Source organism: Oncorhynchus mykiss, chromosome 27 (assembly GCF_057628025.1).
Source record: "Oncorhynchus mykiss isolate SJ-2025 chromosome 27, ASM5762802v1, whole genome shotgun sequence".
Classification (NCBI taxonomy): domain Eukaryota; kingdom Metazoa; phylum Chordata; class Actinopteri; order Salmoniformes; family Salmonidae; genus Oncorhynchus; species Oncorhynchus mykiss.
Window position 1 is genome coordinate 37,670,339 of NC_143048.1, and position 23,438 is coordinate 37,693,776.

At 43.6% G+C, this 23,438-nt stretch overlaps 1 pseudogene across 1 annotated transcript in view; it reads right to left on the reverse strand.

The window, feature by feature from the left end:
• Positions 1 to 8,270: 8,270 nt before the first annotated feature.
• The window catches only part of LOC110507945 (uncharacterized), a 101,084-nt pseudogene continuing 85,916 nt past the window's right edge, over positions 8,271 to 23,438 (reverse strand). Inside the window, exons 8-13 of the transcript XR_016492502.1 lie at positions 19,648 to 19,811; positions 19,497 to 19,567; positions 19,254 to 19,380; positions 16,685 to 16,692; positions 13,682 to 13,784; positions 8,271 to 10,265 (exon numbers count right to left, since the gene is read on the reverse strand). The product of XR_016492502.1 is annotated as an uncharacterized LOC110507945 (transcript). The remainder of the gene's footprint in view (positions 10,266 to 13,681; positions 13,785 to 16,684; positions 16,693 to 19,253; positions 19,381 to 19,496; positions 19,568 to 19,647; positions 19,812 to 23,438) is intronic.

Sequence of the window (23,438 nt, forward strand, 5' to 3'; positions counted from 1 at the left end):
GGAGACGGGCAGGGGAGGAGAACATGGATGAAAATGCCCCGTTAAGAGCGTGGCCAGATATGATAATGGTGCGCGAGGCTATCAGAGCTCTGAGTGATGTGCGCGGGCCGCGCTGAGTGCTCACGAGACAGTCATCATCACCCACCTCCTTGCGCTGTTGCATCGCGAGGCAGGCACCAACGACATAAGTATAAAATTGATATTAAATCAAATAAATTATAGTTATACACTTAGAAAAAATGTGCTATCCAGAACCTACATGGGTTCTTCGGCTGCCCCCATAGATAACCCTTTGAAGAACCCTTTTTTGGTTCCAGGCAGAACCTTTTTGGTTCCAGGTACACTTTTTGGTTTTATGAAGACCCCTTTCCACAGAGGGTTCTTGTTAGAACCCAAACGTGTTTTACCTGTAACCAAAAAGGGTTCTCCTATGGGAACAGCTGAAGAAACCTTTTGGAACCCTTTTTTTCTAAGAGTGTAATGGAAAGATAAAACATCAAGTAGACTTTGCATAATGCAATAATGGGGTTAGCAACAGGTGACATAGGCTACATGTGTGTGGTTGTGTTTATGTGTGGTTGTTTTTATGTGTGGTTGTTTTTGTGTGTGTTTGTGTGTGAGTGGAGATGGTAAAGTATAATTAAATAGGAATGTGTATGTATGGAGAAAGCAGTGTGTGTGTGTGTGTGTGTGCGTGCGTGCGTGTGTGTGTGGGCACGTTCTGTGAGGCAGAGTTGAGAGTTGTAGTGTGAAGGTGAATCCTCAGTAGCCTAAACATTCAGTCTCTCTACTCCAACCCATAACATGTCCTCTCCTTCGCTCCTTCGATTTTCCACTTTCTCCCCAAAGTTCATATATGTTCCCCTCCATCTTTATCCTCTTTCTCTCCTTCCTGTCCTCCACATCCACTTCTCTTTAATTCTCTCTTCGGTAGCTGCTCTGTCTCCCAGGGCGTAGGAGGAGGGTGGAGGGGAATGAGATAGGGAAACAGAGAGGTTGGGTTTCCGTTTCCCTATAATCTAATCAGAGAAATGGCAGCAGGCAGAAATAGCCTGATGGACAGACTAAGAGACTCTCTTCTTCATCATCCTCTTCTTCCTCAGGACAGGGAAACACACAAGCACACACACAACTCTTTGGAAGTGATTGTGTGCATATTTGTGAGTGTATGTATGTATCTACAGATGTAGGATTTTAATTTGACCAGTATTGTCGTGGGAAAATAAACCTGCAGAAACAGGATTTGGACATTTAGTCCATAATGTTGCTTAATCGGTGGTTAGGCTATTAGCTGTACAAAAGAACGCTACATGAAAAGTGCAATACTGTTAATATAATCATGTGTTAGTGTGGGTTTTCAGTGAATTTATGTAAATCCCGAAGCTCATCTGCATTTCCTATATATACAGTGCCTTGCAAAAGTATTCGGCCCCCTTGAACTTTGCGACCTTTTGCCACATTTCAGGCTTCAAACATAAAGATATAAAACTGTATTTTTTTGTGAAGAATCAACAAGTGGGGCACAATCATGAAGTGGAACGACATTTATTGGATATTTCAAACTTTTTTAACAAATCAAAAACTAAAAAATTGGGCGTGCAAAATTATTCAGCCCCTTTACTTTCAGTGCAGCAAACTCTCTCCAGAAGTTCAGTGAGGATCTCTGAATGATCCAATGTTGACCTAAATGACTAATGATGATAAATACAATCCACCTGTGTGTAATCAAGTCTCCGTATAAATGCACCTGCACTGTGATAGTCTCAGAGGTCCGTTAAAAGCGCAGAGAGCATCATGAAGAACAAGGAACACACCAGGCAGGTCCGAGATACTGTTGTGAAGAAGTTTAAAGCCGGATTTGGATACAAAAAGATTTCCCAAGCTTTAAACATCCCAAGGAGCACTGTGCAAGCGATAATATTGAAATGGAAGGAGTATCAGACCACTGCAAATCTACCAAGACCTGGCCGTCCCTCTAAACTTTCAGCTCATACAAGGAGAAGACTGATCAGAGATGCAGCCAAGAGGCCCATGATCACTCTGGATGAACTGCAGAGATCTACAGCTGAGGTGGGAGACTCTGTCCATAGGACAACAATCAGTCGTATATTGCACAAATCTGGCCTTTATGGAAGAGTGGCAAGAAGAAAGCCATTTCTTAAAGATATCCATAAAAAGTGTCGTTTAAAGTTTGCCACAAGCCACCTGGGAGACACACCAAACATGTGGAAGAAGGTGCTCTGGTCAGATGAAACCAAAATTGAACTTTTTGGCAACAATGCAAAACGTTATGTTTGGCGTAAAAGCAACACAGCTGAACACACCATCCCCACTGTCAAACATGGTGGTGGCAGCATCATGGTTTGGGCCTGCTTTTCTTCAGCAGGGACAGGGAAGATGGTTAAAATTGATGGGAAGATGGATGGAGCCAAATACAGGACCATTCTGGAAGAAAACCTGATGGAGTCTGCAAAAGACCTGAGACTGGGACGGAGATTTGTCTTCCAACAAGACAATGATCCAAAACATAAAGCAAAATCTACAATGGAATGGTTCAAAAATAAACATATCCAGGTGTTAGAATGGCCAAGTCAAAGTCCAGACCTGAATCCAATCGAGAATCTGTGGAAAGAACTGAACTGCTGTTCACAAATGCTCTCCATCCAACCTCACTGAGCTCAAGCTGTTTTGCAAGGAGGAAAGGGAAAACATTTCAGTCTCTCGATGTGCAAAACTGATAGAGACATACACACCCCAAGCGACTTACAGCTGTAATCGCAGCAAAAGGTGGCGCTACAAAGTATTAACTTAAGGGGGCTGAATAATTTTGCACGCCCAATTTTTCAGTTTTTGATTTGTTAAAAAAGTTTGAAATATCCAATAAATGTCGTTCCACTTCATGATTGTGTCCCACTTGTTGTTGATTCTTCACAAAAAAATACAGTTTTATATCTTTATGTTTGAAGCCTGAAATGTGGCAAAAGGTCGCAAAGTTCAAGGGGGCCGAATACTTTCGCAAGGCACTGCATATATATATATATATATATATATAAGTCAGAAGTTTACATACACCTTAGCCAAATACATCTAAACTCAGTTTTTCACAATTCTTGACATTTAATCCTAGTAAATATTCCCTGTTTTAGGTCAGTTAGGATCACCACTTTATTTTAAGAATGTGAAATGTCAAAATAATAGTAGAGATAATTATTTATTTCAGCTTTTATTTCTTTCATCACATTCCCAGTGGGTCAGAAGTTTACATACACTCAATTTGTATTCTGTAGCATTGCATAACTTGGGTCAAACGTTTTAGGTTGCCTTCCACAAGCATCCCACAATAAGTTGGGTGACAGAGAGAGTGTAACTGAGTCAGGTTTGTAGGCCTCCTTGCTCGCCCACACTTTTTCAGTTCTGCCCACAAATGTTCTATAGGATTGAGGTCAGGGCTTTGTGATGGCCACTTCAATACCTTGACTTTGTTGTCCTTAAGCCATTTTGAAGCAACTTTGGAAGTATGCTTGGGGTCATCGTCTATTTGGAAGACTCATTTGCAACCAAGCTTTAACTTCTTGACTGATGTTTTGAGATGTTGCATCAATATATCCACATTATTTTCCTGCCTCATGAAGCCATCTATTTTGTGAAGTGCACCAGTCCCTCCTGCAGCAAAGCACCCCCACAACATGTTGCTGCCACCCCCGTGCTTCACGGTCGGGATGGTGTTCTTCGGCTTGCAAGCCTCCCCCCTTTTCCTCCAAACATAACGATGGTCATTATGGCCAAACAGTTCTATTTTTGTTTCATCATACCAGAGGACATTTCTCCAAAAAGTATGATCTTTGTCCCCATGTACAGTTGCAAACCGTAGTCTGGCTTTTTTATGGCGGTTCTGGAGCAGTGGCTTCTTCCTTGCTGAGTGGCCTTTCAGGTTTTGTTGATATAGGACTCGTTTTACTGTGGATATAGATACTTTTATACTTGTTTCCTCCAGAATCTTCACAAGGTCCTTTGCTGTTGTTATGGGATTGATTTGCACTTCTCACATCAAAGTACGTTCATCTCTAGGAGACAGAACGCGTCTCCTTCCTGAGCGGTATGACGGCTGCGCGGTCCCATGGTGTTTATACTTACCTTCAGGCGTTCTCTTCCAAGGATGAACCAGACTTGTGGAGGTCTACAATTGTTTTTCTGAGGTCTTGAATGATTTATTTTGATTTTCCCATGATGTCAAGCAAAGAGGAACAGAGTTTGAATGTAGGCCTTGAAATACATCCACAGGTACACCTCCAATTGACTCAAATTATGTAAATTAGCCTGTCAGAAGCTTCTAAAGCCATGACACAATTTTCTGGAATTGTCCAAGCTCTTTAAAGGCACAGTCAACTTATTGTATGTAAACTTCTGATCCACTGGAATTGTGATACAGTGAATGATAAGTGAAATAATCTGTCTGTAAACAATTGTTGGACAAATGACTTGTGTCATGCACAAAGTAGATGTCCTAACCGACTTGACAAAACTATAGTTTGTTAACAAGAAATGTGTAGAGTGGTTGAAAAACTAGTTTTAATGACTCCAAGTGTATGGAATCTTCTGACTTCAACTGTATGTACACTACCGTTCAAACGATTGGGTTCACTTTGAAAGGTTTTTGTTTTTGAAATATTTTTTTTGACCATTAAAATAACATCAAATTGATCAGAAATACAGTGTAGACATTGTTAATGTTGTAAATGACTATTGAATATCTACATAGGCGTACAGAGGCCCATTATCAGCAACCATCACTCTTGTGTTCCAATGGCACGTTGTTGTGTTAGCTAATCCAAGGTAATCCATTTAAAAGGGTAATTGATCATTAGAAAACCTTTTTGCAATTATGTTAGCACAGCTGAAAACTGTTGTGTTGATTAAAGAAGCTGTCAGGTGTGCTCCCTCTCCAGCCTCTCGGTCACCAGGCTGCTCGTTATGACGCACACTTGTCACCAGCGCTACGCGCATAATGACACTCGCCTGGACTCCATCACTCTCCTTATTGATCAAATAGCCCTTACACTGCCTGCAGGTGTGTTTTTGGTCATTGTCTTGTTGAAAAACAAATAGTCCCACTCAGCGCAAACCTGATGGGATGGCGTATCAAGTGTGCCTTGAATTCTAAATAAATCACTGACTGTGTCACCATCACACCTCCTCCATGCTTCACGGTGGGAACCACACATGCAGAGATCATCCGTACACCCACTCTGTGTCTCATGAAGACACAGCGGTTGGAACCAAAAATCTCAAATTTGGACTCATCAGACCAAAGGACAGATTTTCCCCATTCTAATGTCCATTGCTCGTGTTTCTTGGCCCAAGCAAATCTCTTCTTATTGGTGTCCTTTAGTAGTGGATTGTTTGCCCCAATTCGACCATGAAGGCCTGATACATGTAGTCTCCTCTGAATAGTTGATGTTGAAATGTGTCTGTTACTTGAACTCTGTGAGGTATAATCTGAGGTGCAGTTAATTGCCGATTTCTGAGGCTGGGTACACTAATGAACTTATCCTCTGCAGCAGAAGTAACTCTGGGTCTTCCTTTCCTGTGTTGGTCCTCATGAGAGACAGTTTCATCATAGCGCTTGATGGTTTTTGAAGACTGCACTTGAAGAGACGTTCAAAGTTCTTGATATTTTCCTGATTAACAGACCTTCATGTCTTAAAGTAATGATGGACTGTAGTTTCTCTTTGATTATTTGAGCTGTTCTTGCCATAATATGGACTTAGTCTTTTACCAAATAGGGCTGTCTTCTATATATCACCCCTACCTTGACACAACACAACTGATTGGCTTAAATGTATTGAGAAGGAAAGAAATTCCACAAAGGAACTTTTAACAAGGCACCTCATGAAGCTGGTTGAGAGAATGCCAAGCATGTGCAAAGCTGTCATCAAGGCTACTTTGAAGAATCTCAAATGTAAAATATATTTAGATTTGTTTAACACTTTTTTGGTTACTATATGATTCCATAGGTGTTATTTCATAGTTTTGATGTCTTCACTATTATTCTACAATGTAGAAAATAGTTTTAAAAAGAAAGAAAAACCCTTCAATGAGCAGGTGTGTCCAGACATTTGACTGGTACTGTACATCTACAGTATGCACGCACCACTTTTCACTTTTTATTTTTTCAAACAAGTTTTTTTTTCTCAATACACCTGACCAATTTGGACTATTTTATTTATGTCCATTACATGAAATCCAAATAAAATCCATTTAAATTACAGGTTGTAGTTCAAGAAAAAAGGAAAAACGCCAAGGGGATGAATACTTTTGCAAGGCACTGTTTGTGGGGTACAGAGATGAGGTAGTCAGCATGATAAACACTATTATTGCACAGAGTGAGTCCATGCACTCAAGGGCGCAGACAGATTTTTGCACCTAGTCGGCTCTGGGATTCAAACGAGCAACCTTTCGGTTACTGGCCCAACAGTCTTGACCACTAGGCTACCTGACAAGTCACTTAGCATATTGAACTTATTTAGGCTTCCCATAACAAAGGGGTTGAATACTTATTGACTCAAGACATTCCAGCGTTTCATTTTTTATTAATTTGTAAACATTTCTAAAAACATTATTCCTCGTTGACATTATGGGGTGTAGGCTAGTGACACCAAAGGTTATCCATTTCAAGTTCAGGCTGTAACACAACAAAATGTAGAAGAGTCAAAGGGTGGGAATACTTTCTGAAGGCACTGTAAACACACAGTGTACAAAACATTAAGAACACCTGCTCTTGACAGACTGACCAGGTGAATCCAGGTGAAAGCTATAATTAAATATTTTTTATTTATTTAACCTTTATTTAACTAGGCAAGTCAGTTAGGAACAAAATCTTACTTACAATGACGGCCGATATTTGATGTCACTTGTTCAATCAGTGTAGATGAAGGAGAGGAGACAGGTTAAATCCACCAATCAGTGTAGATGAAGGAGAGGAGACAGGTTAAATCCACCAATCAGTGTAGATGAAGGAGAGGAGACATGTTAAATCCACCAATCAGTGTAGATGAAGGAGAGGAGACATGTTAAATCCACCAATCAGTGTAGATGAAGGAGAGGAGACAGGTTAAATCCACCAATCAGTGTAGATGAAGGAGAGGAGACAGGTTAAATCCACCAATCAGTGTAGATGAAGGAGAGGAGACAGGTTAAATCCACCAATCAGTGTAGATGAAGGAGAGGAAACATGTTAAATCCACCAATCAGTGTAGATGAAGGAGAGGAGACATGTTAAATCCACCAATCAGTGTAGATGAAGGGGAGGAGACATGTTAAATCCACCAATCAGTGTAGATGAAGGGGAGGAGACATGTTAAATCCACCAATCAGTGTAGATGAAGGAGAGGAGACAGGTTAAAGAAGTATCTTTGAGCCTTGAGACAATTGAAACGTTGATTGTGTATGAGTGCCATTCAGAGGGTAAATGGACCAGACATACGATTTAAGTGCCTTTGAACGGGGTATGATAGTAGGTGCCAGGAGCACCGGTTGTGTCAAGAACTGCAACGCTGCTGGGTTTTTCACACTCAACAGTTTCCCGTGTGTATTAAGAATGGTCCACCACCCAAAGGGCATCTAGCCAACTTGACACAACTATGGGAATCAATTGGAGTCAACATGGGCCAGCATCCCTGTGGAACGCTTTCGACACATTGCCTGTGTGCATCTGGGAATGGCAGGCAGCAAGGCACTGTGTGTGTGAGTGGGGGGTCCAGAAGGGCCCAATCAGGGTGAATGTGACTTTTCTCCATGCTAATTCCCTCCCTGCAGGGAAGAAGAGGCTCTACATCTCTATGGAACCCTGGCAGAGAGGGACACAGAGGAATGGCCCTCCCATATTCCCTCCTCACCTTCTGCAACACCAGCTCCACCATCACACACACACACACACACACACACACACACACACACACACACACACACACACACACACACACACACACACACACACACACACACACACACACACACACACACACACACACACACACACACACACACACACACAATGCAAAATGCTCTCCTGCTTTCTCACACATACACAATTCTCACAGTATGCACACGCACGCGTGCATGCACACTGCATTCCCAATAAATTCCTCCATCATGTTGTCACCAGAACGACAACTGTTGTTGTTCTAGAATTCCCACCCACACTCCGTGACACAACAGACAGGTTAGAGTGACAGCGGAACACCAACAAGACAAAGACAGGAATCTCCATTGACCACAGCAGCTTTATTTACAACACGATGGGGGTTCATATGCAACAATGAAAAATGTGTTGCTTCTTTAGCTCGGCTCCTTGTAAACGTGAAGGATACATTAAAGTGTCTAAATAATATTCATATCTTTACAATGTCAGATTGATTCCCACCGAACACCACTAAACATTTTTGTGACAAAGGCCGCAATGCATCCAACTATACTGAAACATTTCACGAGGCAGTTTATTGATATCCATCATTTATCATCCATAAACTTGAGTTACTTTCTAATGTCACCGTTTACATGACTCAGATGACTCAGAACCAATGTGTGTGTACTGTGGATACAGTATGAAGAGTAACAGACAGCCAGTGCAATGTGTTTCTTCTGAGAGGTTCTATTTAGGCAGTAAGGCCCAAGGAGGTGTGGTATATAGCTAATATACCACGGCTAAGGGCTGTTCTTATGCACGACTCAATGTGGAGTGCCTGGATACAGCACTTAGCCGTGGTATATTGGTCATATTCCACAAACCCCCGACATCACACAAATCACAGCTGTCAGCCAATCAACATTCATGGCTTGCACCACCCAGTTTATAATTCTTATTATTAACCGGGTAGATTGGGTCCTGTCCTCAGACAATATACCACGGGTATAACACAAAATGGCTTGTTTACTGTTCTAATTACATTGGTAACCAACCAGTTTATAATAGCAATAACGCTCCTCTGGGGTTTGTGGTATATGGTCATGTTGCGTCATGCATAAGAACAGCCCTTAGCCGTGGTATATTGGCCATATACCACACCCTCTTGGGCCTTATTGACTAATTAGCTCCATGAAAACCAACTCATGGCTACGAGGTGATACGTTACTATGAAGTGATACGTTACTACGAAGTGATACGTTACTACGAGGTGATACGTTACTACAAGGTGATACGTTACTACGAGGTGATACGTTACTACGAGGTGATACGTTACTACGAGGTGATACGTTACTACGAGGTGAGACGTTACTATGAGGTGATACGTTACTATGAGGTGATACGTTACTACGAGGTGATACGTTACTACGAGGTGATACGTTACTACGAGGTGATACGTTACTACGAGGTGATACGTTACTACGAGGTGATACGTTACTACGAGGTGAGACGTTACTATGAGGTGATACGTTGAGAGGAGGGCATATATCCAGTGTCCGCGCAGTGTGTTTGTGATCGGGGCTGAGAGGAGGGCGTATATCCAGTATCCGTGCAGTGTGTTAGTGATCGGGGCTGAGAGGAGGGTGTATATCCAGTATTTGTGCAGTGTGTTAGTGATCGGGGCTGAGAGGAGGGCGTATATCCAGTATCCGTGCTGTGTGTTAGTGATCGGGGCTGAGAGGAGGGCGTATATCCAGTATCCGTGCTGTGTGTTAGTGATCGGGGCTGAGAGGAGGGCGTATGTCCAGTGTCCGTGCAGTGTGTGCTGTGTGTTAGTGATCGGGGCTGAGAGGAGGGCGTATATCCAGTATCCGTGCTGTGTGTTAGTGATCGGGGCTGAGAGGAGGGTGTATATCCAGTGTCCGTGCAGTGTGTTAGTGATCGGGGCTGAGAGGAGGGCGTATGTCCAGTGTCCGTGCAGTGTGTTTGTGATCGGGGCTGAGAGGAGGGCGTATATCCAGTATCCGTGCTGTGTGTTAGTGATCGGGGCTGAGAGGAGGGCGTATATCCAGTATCCGTGCTGTGTGTTAGTGATCGGGGCTGAGAGGAGGGCGTATATCCAGTATCCGTGCTGTGTGTTAGTGATCGGGGCTGAGAGGAGGGCGTATATCCAGTATCCGTGCTGTGCTGTCCTTCCCAATTACCTTCAGATGCAGACTGATAATGCCCTGCCCCTTCCCTTCCTGCCCCCCGGCCCCGCCCCTGTCCTCTGTGTGGACAGACAGGCGGAGGGTGCAGCCTTTAGAGAGGAGCTCCTGCTCGTAGGCCGCTGTCAGTTGGATGACCACCTCCCACTCCACCTGGTAACACAACAAACCAGACCAGTCAGGCCTAATACTGACACACGGCTCAACTCAAAACCAGTGTGACCTGTGTTTGGATTTGATTAAACAACTGATGAACCAGATGACATAATATACAGAAGTCTAGGATATCTTCAGAAAAGCAGAGTATTTCTGACAGTTTGACCCAAATTGTTATCTGTTGAAGGTCTAATGCAGCTGTTTTTATCTCAAATCATTTCTGGGTAACAATTAAGTACCTTATTGTGATTGTTTTCAATTCAAATGGTAAAAAAGAAACCAACTTATCTTCTTAGCTAAGAGCAACTTCTCATGCAAGAATTTTGCCATGACTGTCTGGGAGTGGTCTGAGTGAGGGGCCTAATTGGAGGAGCCTAGTGGGAGGGATATGTAACCTGAAAACGAGCTGTTATTGACAGAGGTTTGAAAGTCTTTGTTACTGGTCTATTAACTTATACCGCCTGGTGACGTCACCAAAGAGGGCAAAAATCCATCCAGCCAAAACAGGTTTTGTCAAACAGCTCTTACACTAATAGGAAGTTATTATCGTTGTCAATATTTCACAGAATTATTCCAACCTCAGTGGATATATAAATATATATATATATATACACACAACACAGAAAAATCACGTCTGACTGCACTGGGCCTTGACAGTTTTTTTCGATTGCTAAACGACAGTGGGCACAACTGGAGTCACATGTGCAAAACTTGCACACGCGTCACCACTCCACTATGTCTCCCTGTCATGGCTTTTGCACCATCAGTACAGACACCAACACGAGCAGCAGCTACGTTTGGCTACATACGAACGTTAGTGGAATTCCTGCGAGAGAGTAACGGTTAATGTGATTGGATGTTAATTATTTGACTAGGTTTCCTGTATTTGACATTGTGTTCTTACAGTTTTTTTCGATTGCTAAACGACAGTGGGCACAACTGGAGTCACATGTGCAAAACTCTAATTACAGTCTGCACTACCAACAGTCACCTGAGCTAAACAGTTCACATCACCTGCAAAACTCATTCCAAGCAACACAACTCTTAACACATGGCTCAAAACACGCTCAGTGCAGCCAAACACTATGCACAACCCTCACTGAGATAACACACACTGTCACTCAGAACACACTGAGAGTAAAAACACTAGCATCAAACACCAATAAAGAAAATACAAACTTTTTATCTTTACAGTTTGAACAATTTCAGTGACTTCATACAAAGTAATATTTTCTTCAAAGAAAAGAGTGACGTTCTTTCACATGATTTATTAAATTTTTTAGAACATAACAATTCTTTAAGGTAAATGAAAATTAGCAGTTTGCTTCAATAGTCTGTAGTAATTTACGGAATTACAGTAATGAGAAAAAAAAGGTAGAAACTAAAAGTACATACTGTAATTCAAACAAATAATTGAGGGGCTAATCCTTCCTCTCTCTAGCATCAGGCCACAGGTTTTCTTCAACATCACATCTAATGTTTTCTCTTGCCATGCACCTGGGGAAGAACCTTCTGGAGTGCCTTATCCATCCCTGGCAGTCCTCTGGACTCGTGTCCTCACATCCGGCACACATGGCTTCCAAAAGAGACATTTGGTCATGTGGGTGGTGACCAAACACTTTCCACCTCCAGGCAGAGTAAAACTCCTCTATTGGGTTGAGGAAGGGTGAATATGCAGGCAGGTACAAAACCATAAATCTGTGATGTGCTGCAAACCAATCTGTGACAGCTGCAGAGTGGTGAAAAGCAACGTTATCGCAAACTATGACAAAAACTTGGGGGTTTCTTACTGGCTCCCCCTGTTCTGCTGGCACTAGCTGAGCATAGAGCTGTTCTAGGAAAGCTATAAGCCTTTCTGTGTTGTATGGGCCAATGAGTGGTGTGTTGAGAAGCAAACCATCATTGGCCATTGCAGCACACATGGTGATATTTCCCCCTCTTTGGCCTGGAACCTCCACAGTGGCCCTTTGACAGCACTCTATCTTGAATCTCCCGCAGTTTTATTGCATTGTTGACAACAACCATGTCAACAATAGCATTTTCCTGCGCATCTGAAAATATTTTTCCTCTTCCCCCTGTTGGGGGCAGCCTTTGGGTCCTGTTGTAAAAATATATTTTACAGTCAAACTTACTGTAATATATATCTGTAAATATTCTATAATTGCAATACAAAATAGATTCCTGTAATGTTTTCATTTACTGTAAGGATGTAACTCTCACCTGTTTGCATGATGGAAAATTCGCATTACAGATGCCACTGTGGATCTTTGCAGATTGGGTTGCACCCTCAACCCTGCCTCTCTCAATGAGAGACCATGGTTCACGACATGGTCTATAAGTGTAGCCCTTATTTCATCTGAAATAACAGCTCTTTGTCTTATTTGTCTTCCTCCACGCATCCGCCCTCTCCCTGCCACCCTTCTCCCTCCACGAACCCATCTTCCTTGTTCCATTTCCAAAATGAGTCTTTCTGGGCTCTACCTATATATACTGTAATATGTGTGTGTGTTCACTAACAAGTCTAAAACAAGACACCTGCTTAGCCTTTCAGCTGAAATTGCAATCAGCAGTGTTTGAAAGGCACAAGGCTGAAATCTATTCCGTTTTGAATGTGTGGTTCACAGTTTTGACAGCAGTGTGTTAGCATTTGAACAAAGTGCTGTAAATCCACAGTGTTGTGCAGGTTGTGGTTAAAGTCATGGGATAAGTGTGTAGAGTTTTGAAAACTGTGTTCAAGCAATGAAAAACGAACTAGAGTTTGGTCCACATGAACTGCTGCTGTGCAGACTGTAGTTAGAGTTTTGCACATGTGACTCCAGTTGTGTCCACTGTCGTTTAGCAATCGAAAAAAACTGTAACTCTCCTTATGTAGTCAGTAATGAAACAGAGGGGGAGACAAGTAAGTGGGAGAGCTCTGCATGGACCCTTATTGTTAGTTGAAGCAGACAAACACTAGTATGCTTTGAAAATGACTGAATAGAAAAATATACATTCAGTGTGTGTACCTCATGTTTGATGGAGAGGGCTCCGCAGTGTGTGTGTGTGTGTGTGTGTATGTGTACCTCATGTTTGAAGGAGAGGGATCTGCAGTGTGTGTGTGTGTGTGTGTGTGTGTACCTCATGTTTGAAGGAGAAGGATCTGTATTGTGTGTGAATGTGTACCTCATGCTTGATGGAGAGGTCTCCACTGTGTGTGTGTGTGTGTGTGTGTGTGTGTGTGTGTGTGTGTTAGTTGAAGCAGACAAACACTAGTATGCTTTGAAAACGACTGAAGAGAAAAATATACATTCAGTGTGTGTACCTCATGTTTGATGGAGAGGGCTCCGCAGTGTGTGTGTGTGTGTGTGTGTGTGTGTGTGTGTGTGTGTGTGTGTGTGTGTGTGTGTCTGTGTGTGTGTGTGTGTGTGTGTGTGTGCGTGTTTTAAGGAGTGGGCTCCATAGTGCAGGTTGTACCCTCCAGCCAGCAGGTCCAGAACGGGGTGGTCCCACAGCAGAGTCATGTCATGCCTCTGCTTTGCCTAATGAGGGGAGAGAGACATGTAGGTTGGGGGGATGGTGAGACATGTAGGTTGGGGTGATGGTGAGACATGTAGGTTGGGGTGATGGTGAGACATGTAGGTTGGGGTGATGGTGAGACGTGTAGGTTGGGGTGATGATGACACATGTAGGTCGGGGTGATGGTGAGACATGTAGGTTGGGGTGATGGTAGGACATGTAGGTTGGGGTGATGGTGAGACATGTAGGTTGGGGTGATGGTGAGACGTGTAGGTTGGGGTGATGGTGAGACATGTAGGTTGGGGTGATGGTGGGACATGTAGGTTGGGGTGATGGTGAGACATGTAGGTTGGGGTGATGGTGAGACATGTAGGTTGGGGTGATGGTGGGACGTGTAGTTTGGGGTGATGGTGAGACATGTAGGTCTGGGTGATGATGAGACATGTAGGTCTGGGTGATGGTGAGACACGTAGGTCGGGGTGATGGTGAGACGTATAGGTTGGGGTGATTGTGAGATGTGTAAGTCGGGGGATGGTGAGGTGTATAGGTAGGGTGGGAGACTCCCCAAACATATGAAAGAAGGTACTCTGGTCAGATGAGACTCAATTTGAGCTTTTTGGACATCATGGAAAACTCTATGTCTGGTGCAAACCCAACACCTCTCATCACCTCGAGAACACCATCCCCACAGTGAAGCATGGTGGTGGCAGCATCATGCTGTGGGGATGTTTTTCATCGGCAGGGACTGGGAAACTGGTCAGAATTGAAGGAATGATGGGTGGTGCTAAATACAGGGAAATTCTTGAGGGAAACCTGTTTCAGTCTTCCAGAGATTTGAGACTGGGACGGAGGTTCACCTTCCAGCAGGACAATGTCCCTAAGCATTCTGCTAAAGCAACACTCGAGGGGTTTAAGGGGAAACATTTTAATGTCTTGGAATGGCCTAGTCAAAGCCCAGACCTCAATCCAATTGAGAATCTGTGGTATGACTTAAAGATTGCTGTACACCAGCGGAACCCATCCAACTTGGAGCTGGAGCAGTTTGGCATTGAAGAATGGGCAAAAATCTCAGTGCTTATAGATACATAACCCAAGAGACTTGCAGCTGTAATTGCTGCAAAATGTGGCTCTACAAAGTATTGACTTTGGGGGGGTGAATAGTTATGCATGCTCAAGTTTTCTGTTTTTTTGTCTTATTTATTGTTTGTTTCACAATAAAAAAACATTTGGCATCTTCAAAGTGGTAGGGATGTTGTGTAAATCAAATGATACAAACCCCACAAAAATCAATTTTAATTCCAGGTTGTAAGGCAACAAAATGGAAAAAATGTCAAGGGGGGTGAATACTTTCTCAAGCCACTGTAGGTCGGAGGATGGTGAGTTGTGTAGGTCAGAGGATGGTGAGATGTGTAGGTCGTAGGATGGTGAGATGTGTAGGTCAGAGGATGGTGAGATGTGTAGGTCAGAGGATGGTGAGACGTGTAGGTCGGAGGATGGTGAGACGTGTAGGTCAGAGGGCCACTTAAAAATGTCCTTGTTTTTGAAAGAAAAGCACAGTTTTTGTCCATTAAAACAAAATCTAAATGATCAGAAATACAGTGTTGACATTGTTAATGTTGTAAATCACTGTTGTAGCTGGAAATGGCTGATTTTTTTTTATGGAATATATAGGCGTTCAGAGGCCCATTATAAGTAACCATCACTCCTGTGTTCCAATGGCACTTTGTGTTAGCTAATCCAAGTTTATAATTTTAAAAGGCCAATTGATCATTTTAAAATCATTTTGCAATTATGTTAGCACAGCTGAAAGCTGTTGTTCTGATTAAAGAGGCAATAAAACTGACCTTCTTTAGACTAGTTTAATATCTGGAGCATCAGCATTTGTGCGTTCGATTACAGTCTCAAAATGGCCAGAAACAAAGATCTTTCTTCTGAAACTCGTCAGTCTATTCTTGTTTTGAGAAATGAAGACTATTCCATGCGAGAAATTGCCAAGAAACTGAAGATCTCGTACAACGCTGTCTACTACTCTCTTCACAGAACAGTGCAAACTGGCTCTAACCAGAATAGAAAGAGGAGTGGGAGGCCCCGGTGCACAACTGAGCAAGAGTACAAGTACATTAGTGTCTAGTTTGAGAAACAGACACCTCACAAGTCCTCAACTGGCAGCTTCATTAAATAGTACCCGCAAAACACCAGTCTCAACATCAACAATGAAGAGGCGACTCCGGGATGCTGGCCTTCTAGGCAGAGTTGCAATGAAATGCCATATCTCCGACTGGCCAATAAAAACAAAAGATTAAGATGGGCAAAATAACATAGACACTGGACAGAGGAACTCTGCCTAGAAGGCCAGCATCCCGGAGTCGCCTCTTCACTGTTGACGTTGAGACTGGTGTTTTGTGGGTACTATTTAATGAAGCTGCCAGTTGAGGACTTGTGAGGCGTAGGGTGTCAGACAACATTTCTCCCTGTGTTAAAGAACAAGAATAAGAATCCTGTGCTAATGCGCTTAGCCTGGATTCAGAAATGTTAGTTATAGATTTGTCATTCTCATTGAAAGCAAGTCTAAGAAGTCTATTTCTATGCTTCCCGTTTTGGGGGTCTTTTACTTTTGGTTTTGTACACCAGCTTCAAACAGCTGAAAGAAAATACAACATTTTTGTTTATGGAAAATATATTTCACAGCGGTTTAAATGGTACAATGATTCTCTACACTCTACTTGCTTGTTTTGTCACATAAACTGAAATTAGTCGAACTATTCGAATTTCAGCATCCAGGAAATAGCGAAGCGATTTCTGCATAGTGCACCTTTATTAACATGGCAAGCTCGTATGAAACATCTCTGATCACTCCTATTGATCACAGATCCCAATCGTTTTTAGATACAGTGCCTTGCGAAAGTATTCGGCCCCCTTGAACTTTGCGACCTTTTGCCACATTTCAGGCTTCAAACATAAAGATATACAACTGTATTTTTTTGTGAAGAATCAACAACAAGTGGGACACAATCATGAAGTGGAACGACATTTATTGGATATTTCAAACTTTTTTAACAAATCAAAAACTGAAAAATTGGGCGTGCAAAATTATTCAGCCCCCTTAAGTTAATACTTTGTAGCGCCACCTTTTGCTGCGATTACAGCTGTAAGTCGCTTGGGGTATGTCTCTATCAGTTTTGCACATCGAGAGACTGAAGATTTCCCAATCCTCCTTGCAAAACAGCTCGAGCTCAGTGAGGTTGGATGGAGAGCATTTGTGAACAGCAGTTTTCAGTTCTTTCCACAGATTCTCGATTGGATTCAGGTCTGGACTTTGACTTGGCCATTCTAACACCTGGATATGTTTATTTTTGAACCATTCCATTGTAGATTTTGCTTTATGTTTTGGATCATTGTCTTGTTGGAAGACAAATCTCCGTCCCAGTCTCAGGTCTTTTGCAGACTCCATCAGGTTTTCTTCTAGAATGGTCCTGTATTTGGCTCCATCCATCTTCCCATCAATTTTAACCATCTTCCCTGTCCCTGCTGAAGAAAAGCAGGCCCAAACCATGATGCTGCCACCACCATGTTTGACAGTGGGGATGGTGTGTTCAGCTGTGTTGCTTTTACACCAAACATAACGTTTTGCATTGTTGCCAAAAAGTTCAATTTTGGTTTCATCTGACCAGAGCACCTTCTTCCACATGTTTGGTGTGTCTCCCAGGTGGCTTGTGGCAAACTTTAAACAACACTTTTTATGGATATCTTTAAGAAATGGCTTTCTTCTTGCCACTCTTCCATAAAGGCCAGATTTGTGCAATATACTTTGTTGTCCGATGGACAGAGTCTCCCACCTCAGCTGTAGATCTCTGCAGTTCATCCAGAGTGATCATGGGCCTCTTGGCTGCATCTCTGATCAGTCTTCTCCTTGTATGAGCTAAAAGTTTAGAGGGACGGCCAGGTCTTGGTAGATTTGCAGTGGTCTGATACTCCTTTCATTTCAATATTATCGCTTGCACAGTGCTCCTTGGGATGTTTAAAGCTTGGGAAATCTTTTTGTATCCAAATCCGGCTTTAAACTTCTTCACAACAGTATCTCGGACCTGCCTGGTGTGTTCCTTGTTCTTCATGATGCTCTCTGCGCTTTTAACGGACCTCTGAGACTATCACAGTGCAGGTGCATTTATACGGAGACTTGATTACACACAGGTGGATTGTATTTATCATCATTAGTCATTTAGGTCAACATTGGATCATTCAGAGATCCTCACTGAACTTCTGGAGAGAGTTTGCTGCACTGAAAGTAAAGGGGCTGAATAATTTTGCACGCCCAATTTTTCAGTTTTTGATTTATTAAAAAAGTTTGAAATATCCAATAAATGTCGTTCCACTTCATGATTGTGTTCCACTTGTTGTTGATTCTTCACAAAAAACTACAGTTTTACATCTTTATGTTTGAAGCCTGAAATGTGGCAAAAGGTCGCAAAGTTCAAGGGGGCCGAATACTTTCGCAAGGCACTGTATATATTTTAACCCCCTTTTCTCCCCAATTTCGTGATATCCAATTGGTAGTTACAGCCTGTCTCATCGCTGCACCTCCTGTACGACCTCGGGAGAGATGAAGGTCGAGAGCCATGCCTCCTCCAAATTACAACCCAACCAAGCCGCACTGCTTCTTGACACAATACCCGCTTAACCCGGAAACCAGCAGCACCAATGTGTCAGAGGAAACACCACTAAGGCGCGATGGGACAAGAACATCCCTGCCGGCATATCCCTCCCCTAACCCGGGTGACGCTGGGCCAATCCCTCCCCTAACCCGGGTGACGCTGGGCCAATCCCTCCCCTAACCCGGGTGACGCTGGGCCAATCCCTCCCCTAACCCGGGTGACGCTGGGCCAATTGTGCGCCTTCCCATGGGTCTCCCGGTCGCGGCCGGCTGCAACAGAGCCTAGACTCAAATCCAGAATCTCTAGTGGCACAGCTAGCACTGTGATGCTAGCACTGTGATGCTAGCACTGTGATGCAGTGTCTTAGGCCACTTGGGAGGCTCTCAGATCCGGTTCATCTAGCTCCAACAGATTAGGATGAATTAGTTACCACTGGACACTGATCTGAGGTCAACTCGGTGTTTTTCTCTGGATGGTTGAGGTTAGGATTTAGGAAGGCTGAGCAGATCCTAGGTCTGTGCCTAAGGGCAACTTCTACCCAGGGTGCCATAGCTAGCTACATCCCTCCGGAGTTACTTTGATAAGAACGGCTATTATCACCATTCATCAGACACACACTGATGAGTCATGTGCCTATCAGTTTTCTGAGGCGGAGTTGGCTGACGGAAACAGAGTGATATTGATATTTAAATATTTATGTGATGTTAAACACTACAATCAGATCAGAGCAGAGCATCTTTTATTGATCTGAGTGGGTCTCTATAGTCAACACACACGCCAATGAAAAACACCCATATGGAGAGTACAAACCACACACAGTCCGTACATATCCCCACACACACCATCAGTCACCTTCTCAGAAGTTGAGCTCTTTGCTGACAAGCTGCTGCAGTTCAGAGGGGCAGAACGGCAGGAAGTAGACAATCTCATTGATCCGCCCCAGAAACTCGTCTCTCCGGAAATGGGCCTGGGGAGCGAAACAATGAATTCATCAATTCGAGATTTTCAAAACAGCGGCTCAACCAATCCATCTCACTGCAGAGATGCTGTGATTGGGTATAGGACGAGGGGGTGAGGAGTTACCTTCAGTATGGGGCGAATCACAGCACCCTTAAACTGCCTGGAGATGGTGACATCACTCTTCTGAACCTCATCTGGAGAAAAGGAGCAATTAACAACTGTTTAGTGTGTGTGTGTGTGTGTGTGTGTGTGTGTGTGTGTGTGTGTGTCTCACCCAGGTTGTCGGCCAGTTTCCTGCGGCTGAGCTCCTGGGCCTCCATGCTGGGCGATGTCGTCACTGGCCACGCTCAAGGTTATGATGAAGATGGTGTCCTTACACTCAATGGTCTTCCCCTTGCCATCTGTAAGACGGCCCTGAGAGAGAGAGAGAGAGAGAGAGAGAAGGAGAGAGAGAGAGAGAGAGAGATGGAGAGAGAGAGAGAGAGAGAGGGAGAGAGAGAGAGAGAGAGAGAGAGAGAAAGGGAGAGAGAGATTGTGAGAAAGATGGAGAGAGAGGAGAGGGAGATGGAAAGAAAGAGAGAGAAAGTGAGAGGTGAAAAGGAGGAGATTGAGAACGAATTATGATAACAGGTAAAACTGAGGTAGATGAGCATATTGATACGAAGATGATGTCAGATAACTACTTCCTCTGATACAAAAAAAAAATTGGGGGGGCCTTTTGGGAACAGTGAGAGGTGTCTTCCTTCAGATGCTGCATGTGTCTGTGTTTCTGTGAGAACCTGGACACATCTCCTGGAATTGAATTGTGGGAGATGAGAGGTAGGCTCAGTCAATACAGGGTTAAACGGTTTATGACAGCGACTGGGAAGCTGACCCAAACGATGACAGTAGAAAATCCAGACAAGCCCTCACCTACAGTAGATAGGTAATGTATCCCAGCCCAATGACCTTCCTGGTTGTGGGAACATGAAGTCTCTTCCTGGTTGTGGGAACATGAAGTCTCTTCCTGGTTGTGGGAATATGAAGTCTCTTCCTGGTTGTGGGACTATGAAGTCTCTTCCTGGTTGTGGGAATGTGAAGTATCTTCCTGGTTTTGGGAATATGAAGTATCTTCCTGGTTGTGGGAATGTGAAGTATCTTCCTGGTTTTGGGAAAGTGGTGTTGATGATATCATACCTCGTGCTTCTCCTAGAATTCGGACATGTCCATACAGATGAATCCCTGAGAACAGAAGGCTTGTGGTTACTGAGCAGTACAAACACACACAAACTATGATCACTATTGCTGATACCACTATTGCTGTTGTCCATATAACGAGCCACCTGTTTGTCCAGCTCAGTCTTACCTGTGGGAAGAGGAGAGCAGTGACCAATCAGAGTGCAGTATGGACAGAGTGTTGAACATCAATGATTTGACGGAAATCCACTTTCAACCAAGCCTCTGAACATTCTAAGATGATCTCACATGATTTGAAATGGAACCTCTGAACATTCTAAGAATGATCTCACATGATTCTAAATGGAACCTCTGAACATTCTAAAGATGATCTCACATGATTCTAAATGGAACCTCTGAACATTCTAAAGATGATCTCACATGATTCTAAATGGAACCTCTGAACATGCTAAAGATGTTTTCACATGAACATTGTAACGATGATCTGGGTGGAATCTCAGGTAGATCTCTGAGCTGCTGATAGGCTATGAGGGGTTGTCCCTGCTATCTGATTGGTGGATCAATAACCATTTTTCCTGTATCAGAAGGCACAGATGAGTCACAGGGTGTTTGGTTGATAATAGTTTTGGCAGAACCTTCAATCATCTTTCTTTCTCTCTCATCGTTTTTCCCTGTATTTCTCTGTCTGTCAGGGATAATGGTTGGCAGTAAAATATTCCTCTTCTAAATGTTCATCTCCATATGGATGCTGTGTGCATTATATTCATATGGATGCTGTGTGCATTATATTCATATGGATGGTGTGAGCGTAATATCTCCAGACAGAGAGATGGGGACTTGCTGTGTTAAATATTCATGTCTCCTGGCCACTGTCGCTGGAGGCAGAGAGAATATGAACACTGTCTCCCTCCATCTATCTCCCAGCCCTGTCATATCTCTCTCACACACACACACACACACACACACACACACACACACACACACACACACACACACACACACACACACACACACACACACACACACACACACACACACACACACACACACACACACACACACACACACACACACACACCTATCCCTCAACCCTGTCATATCTCACACACACACACACACACACACACACACACACACACACACACACACACACACACACACACACACACACACACACACACACACACACACACACCTATCCCTCAACCCTGTCATATCTCACACACACACACACACACACACACACACACACACACACACACACACACACACACACACACACCTATCTCTCAACCCTGTCATATCTTACCCAGAACAACTGCTGCTGACTGGGCCAAAATTCACCCAACATTTTGTGGGAAGCTTGTGGAAGGCTACCCAAAATGTTTGACCGAAGTTAAACCATTTAAAGGCAATGCTACTAAATACTAATTGAGTATATGTAAACTACTGACCCACTGGGAATGTGATGAAAGAAATAAAAGCTGATATTAATCATTTTTTAAATAAAGTGGTGATCCAAACTGACCTAAGACAGGGAATTTTTACTAGGATGAAATGTCAGGAATTGTGAAAAACTGAGTTGAAATGTATTTGGCTAAGATGTATGTAAACTTCCGACTTCAACTGTATACACTGGTGCCCTGCAGTGTTTGATAGGAAACCCTGATGAAGAGAGCTTGCTGTGGTGAATAAATGATTGTATTGGAGCTACTAAAGTGTGGCTTCTCCTGATCTTTTAACCAGGATATTGCTATAGAGAGGCTCCATGACATCACAGCTGAGTGGTACAAATGAGTGGAACGAAGGATGAAGAGAGAGGGATGAAAAGAGGAGTTACCGATTCCAGAGGAGCCTAGGAAGAGGATGACAAGGGGATGTTCTTCATCATTCCAGCCATTCTCCTACCTCCTGATCGCTGTAGACAGAGAAAGAGAGAGAAAGAGAGAGAGAGAGAGAGAGAGAGAGAGAGAGAGAGAGAGAGAGAGAGAGAGAGAGAGAGAGAGAGAGCGAGAGAGAGGATATAGATGCTAGAGAGAGAAATAGAGGGACAAAGGGAGGGGTTGCAGAGGAAGTATGATAAAGGAGGTAGTGTGAGGGAAGAGAGCAGGATCAGGAGCACTTGGTGGAAAGAGAGAGCAGAGCAGAGAAAGAGGGAGAGCGAGAGAGCAGAACAGAGACCTCTAAAGTTGTATCCATCAATGCCTGGGGAGGGAGGGGGATAATTATTGAAGGCTATCCTCCCCACTCCCTCTCCTCCCCCTCTCTCAGTCAGTAGGGCCATTAGCCAGAGGTAATCATGTTAGCCTCCCCGGCGCGGCCAAAGCTAAATCAGGTTAGCATGGATCTGAGCCTCTTTCTCTCTAACACACACCTCGCCCACGGAGGAGAGCCTTGCCTACCTTACTCCACCATTACCCCACCAACCAAACACACACTCACACACCGACTCACCCCCTGGGCGGAAGGGAGGAAGGAGGCACGATGGGTGAGGGAGGGGGCAGGAGTGAGTGAGGGAGGAGAAAGAGAAGAGAAATAACAGACAGGGAAGTTGGGTACCAGCTGCCGGAAACCCAACGAGATGTTACAATACATGTCTTCATATCTCAGAGGATGCTGCAGTGTCTCAACAACCACCGAATGAGTTGTGTGTGTGTGTGTCCACTCTGTGACAGAGAAACCCATCGATCCATCTCCCGCTGTCGTAACAGCACACTCCACCCGTCAAAGTACCAGCAACATGACATGATTCTCACTAGTACACAGATAGAGGGACTGAACGATAGATGAAGAGATGGAAAGAGAGGAAGAGACGGAGAGATGAATGGAGAGATTAAGGAGGTTGAGTTAGCGTTCATGGAGGTAGAGTTAGAAGGGGAGATGGGGGTT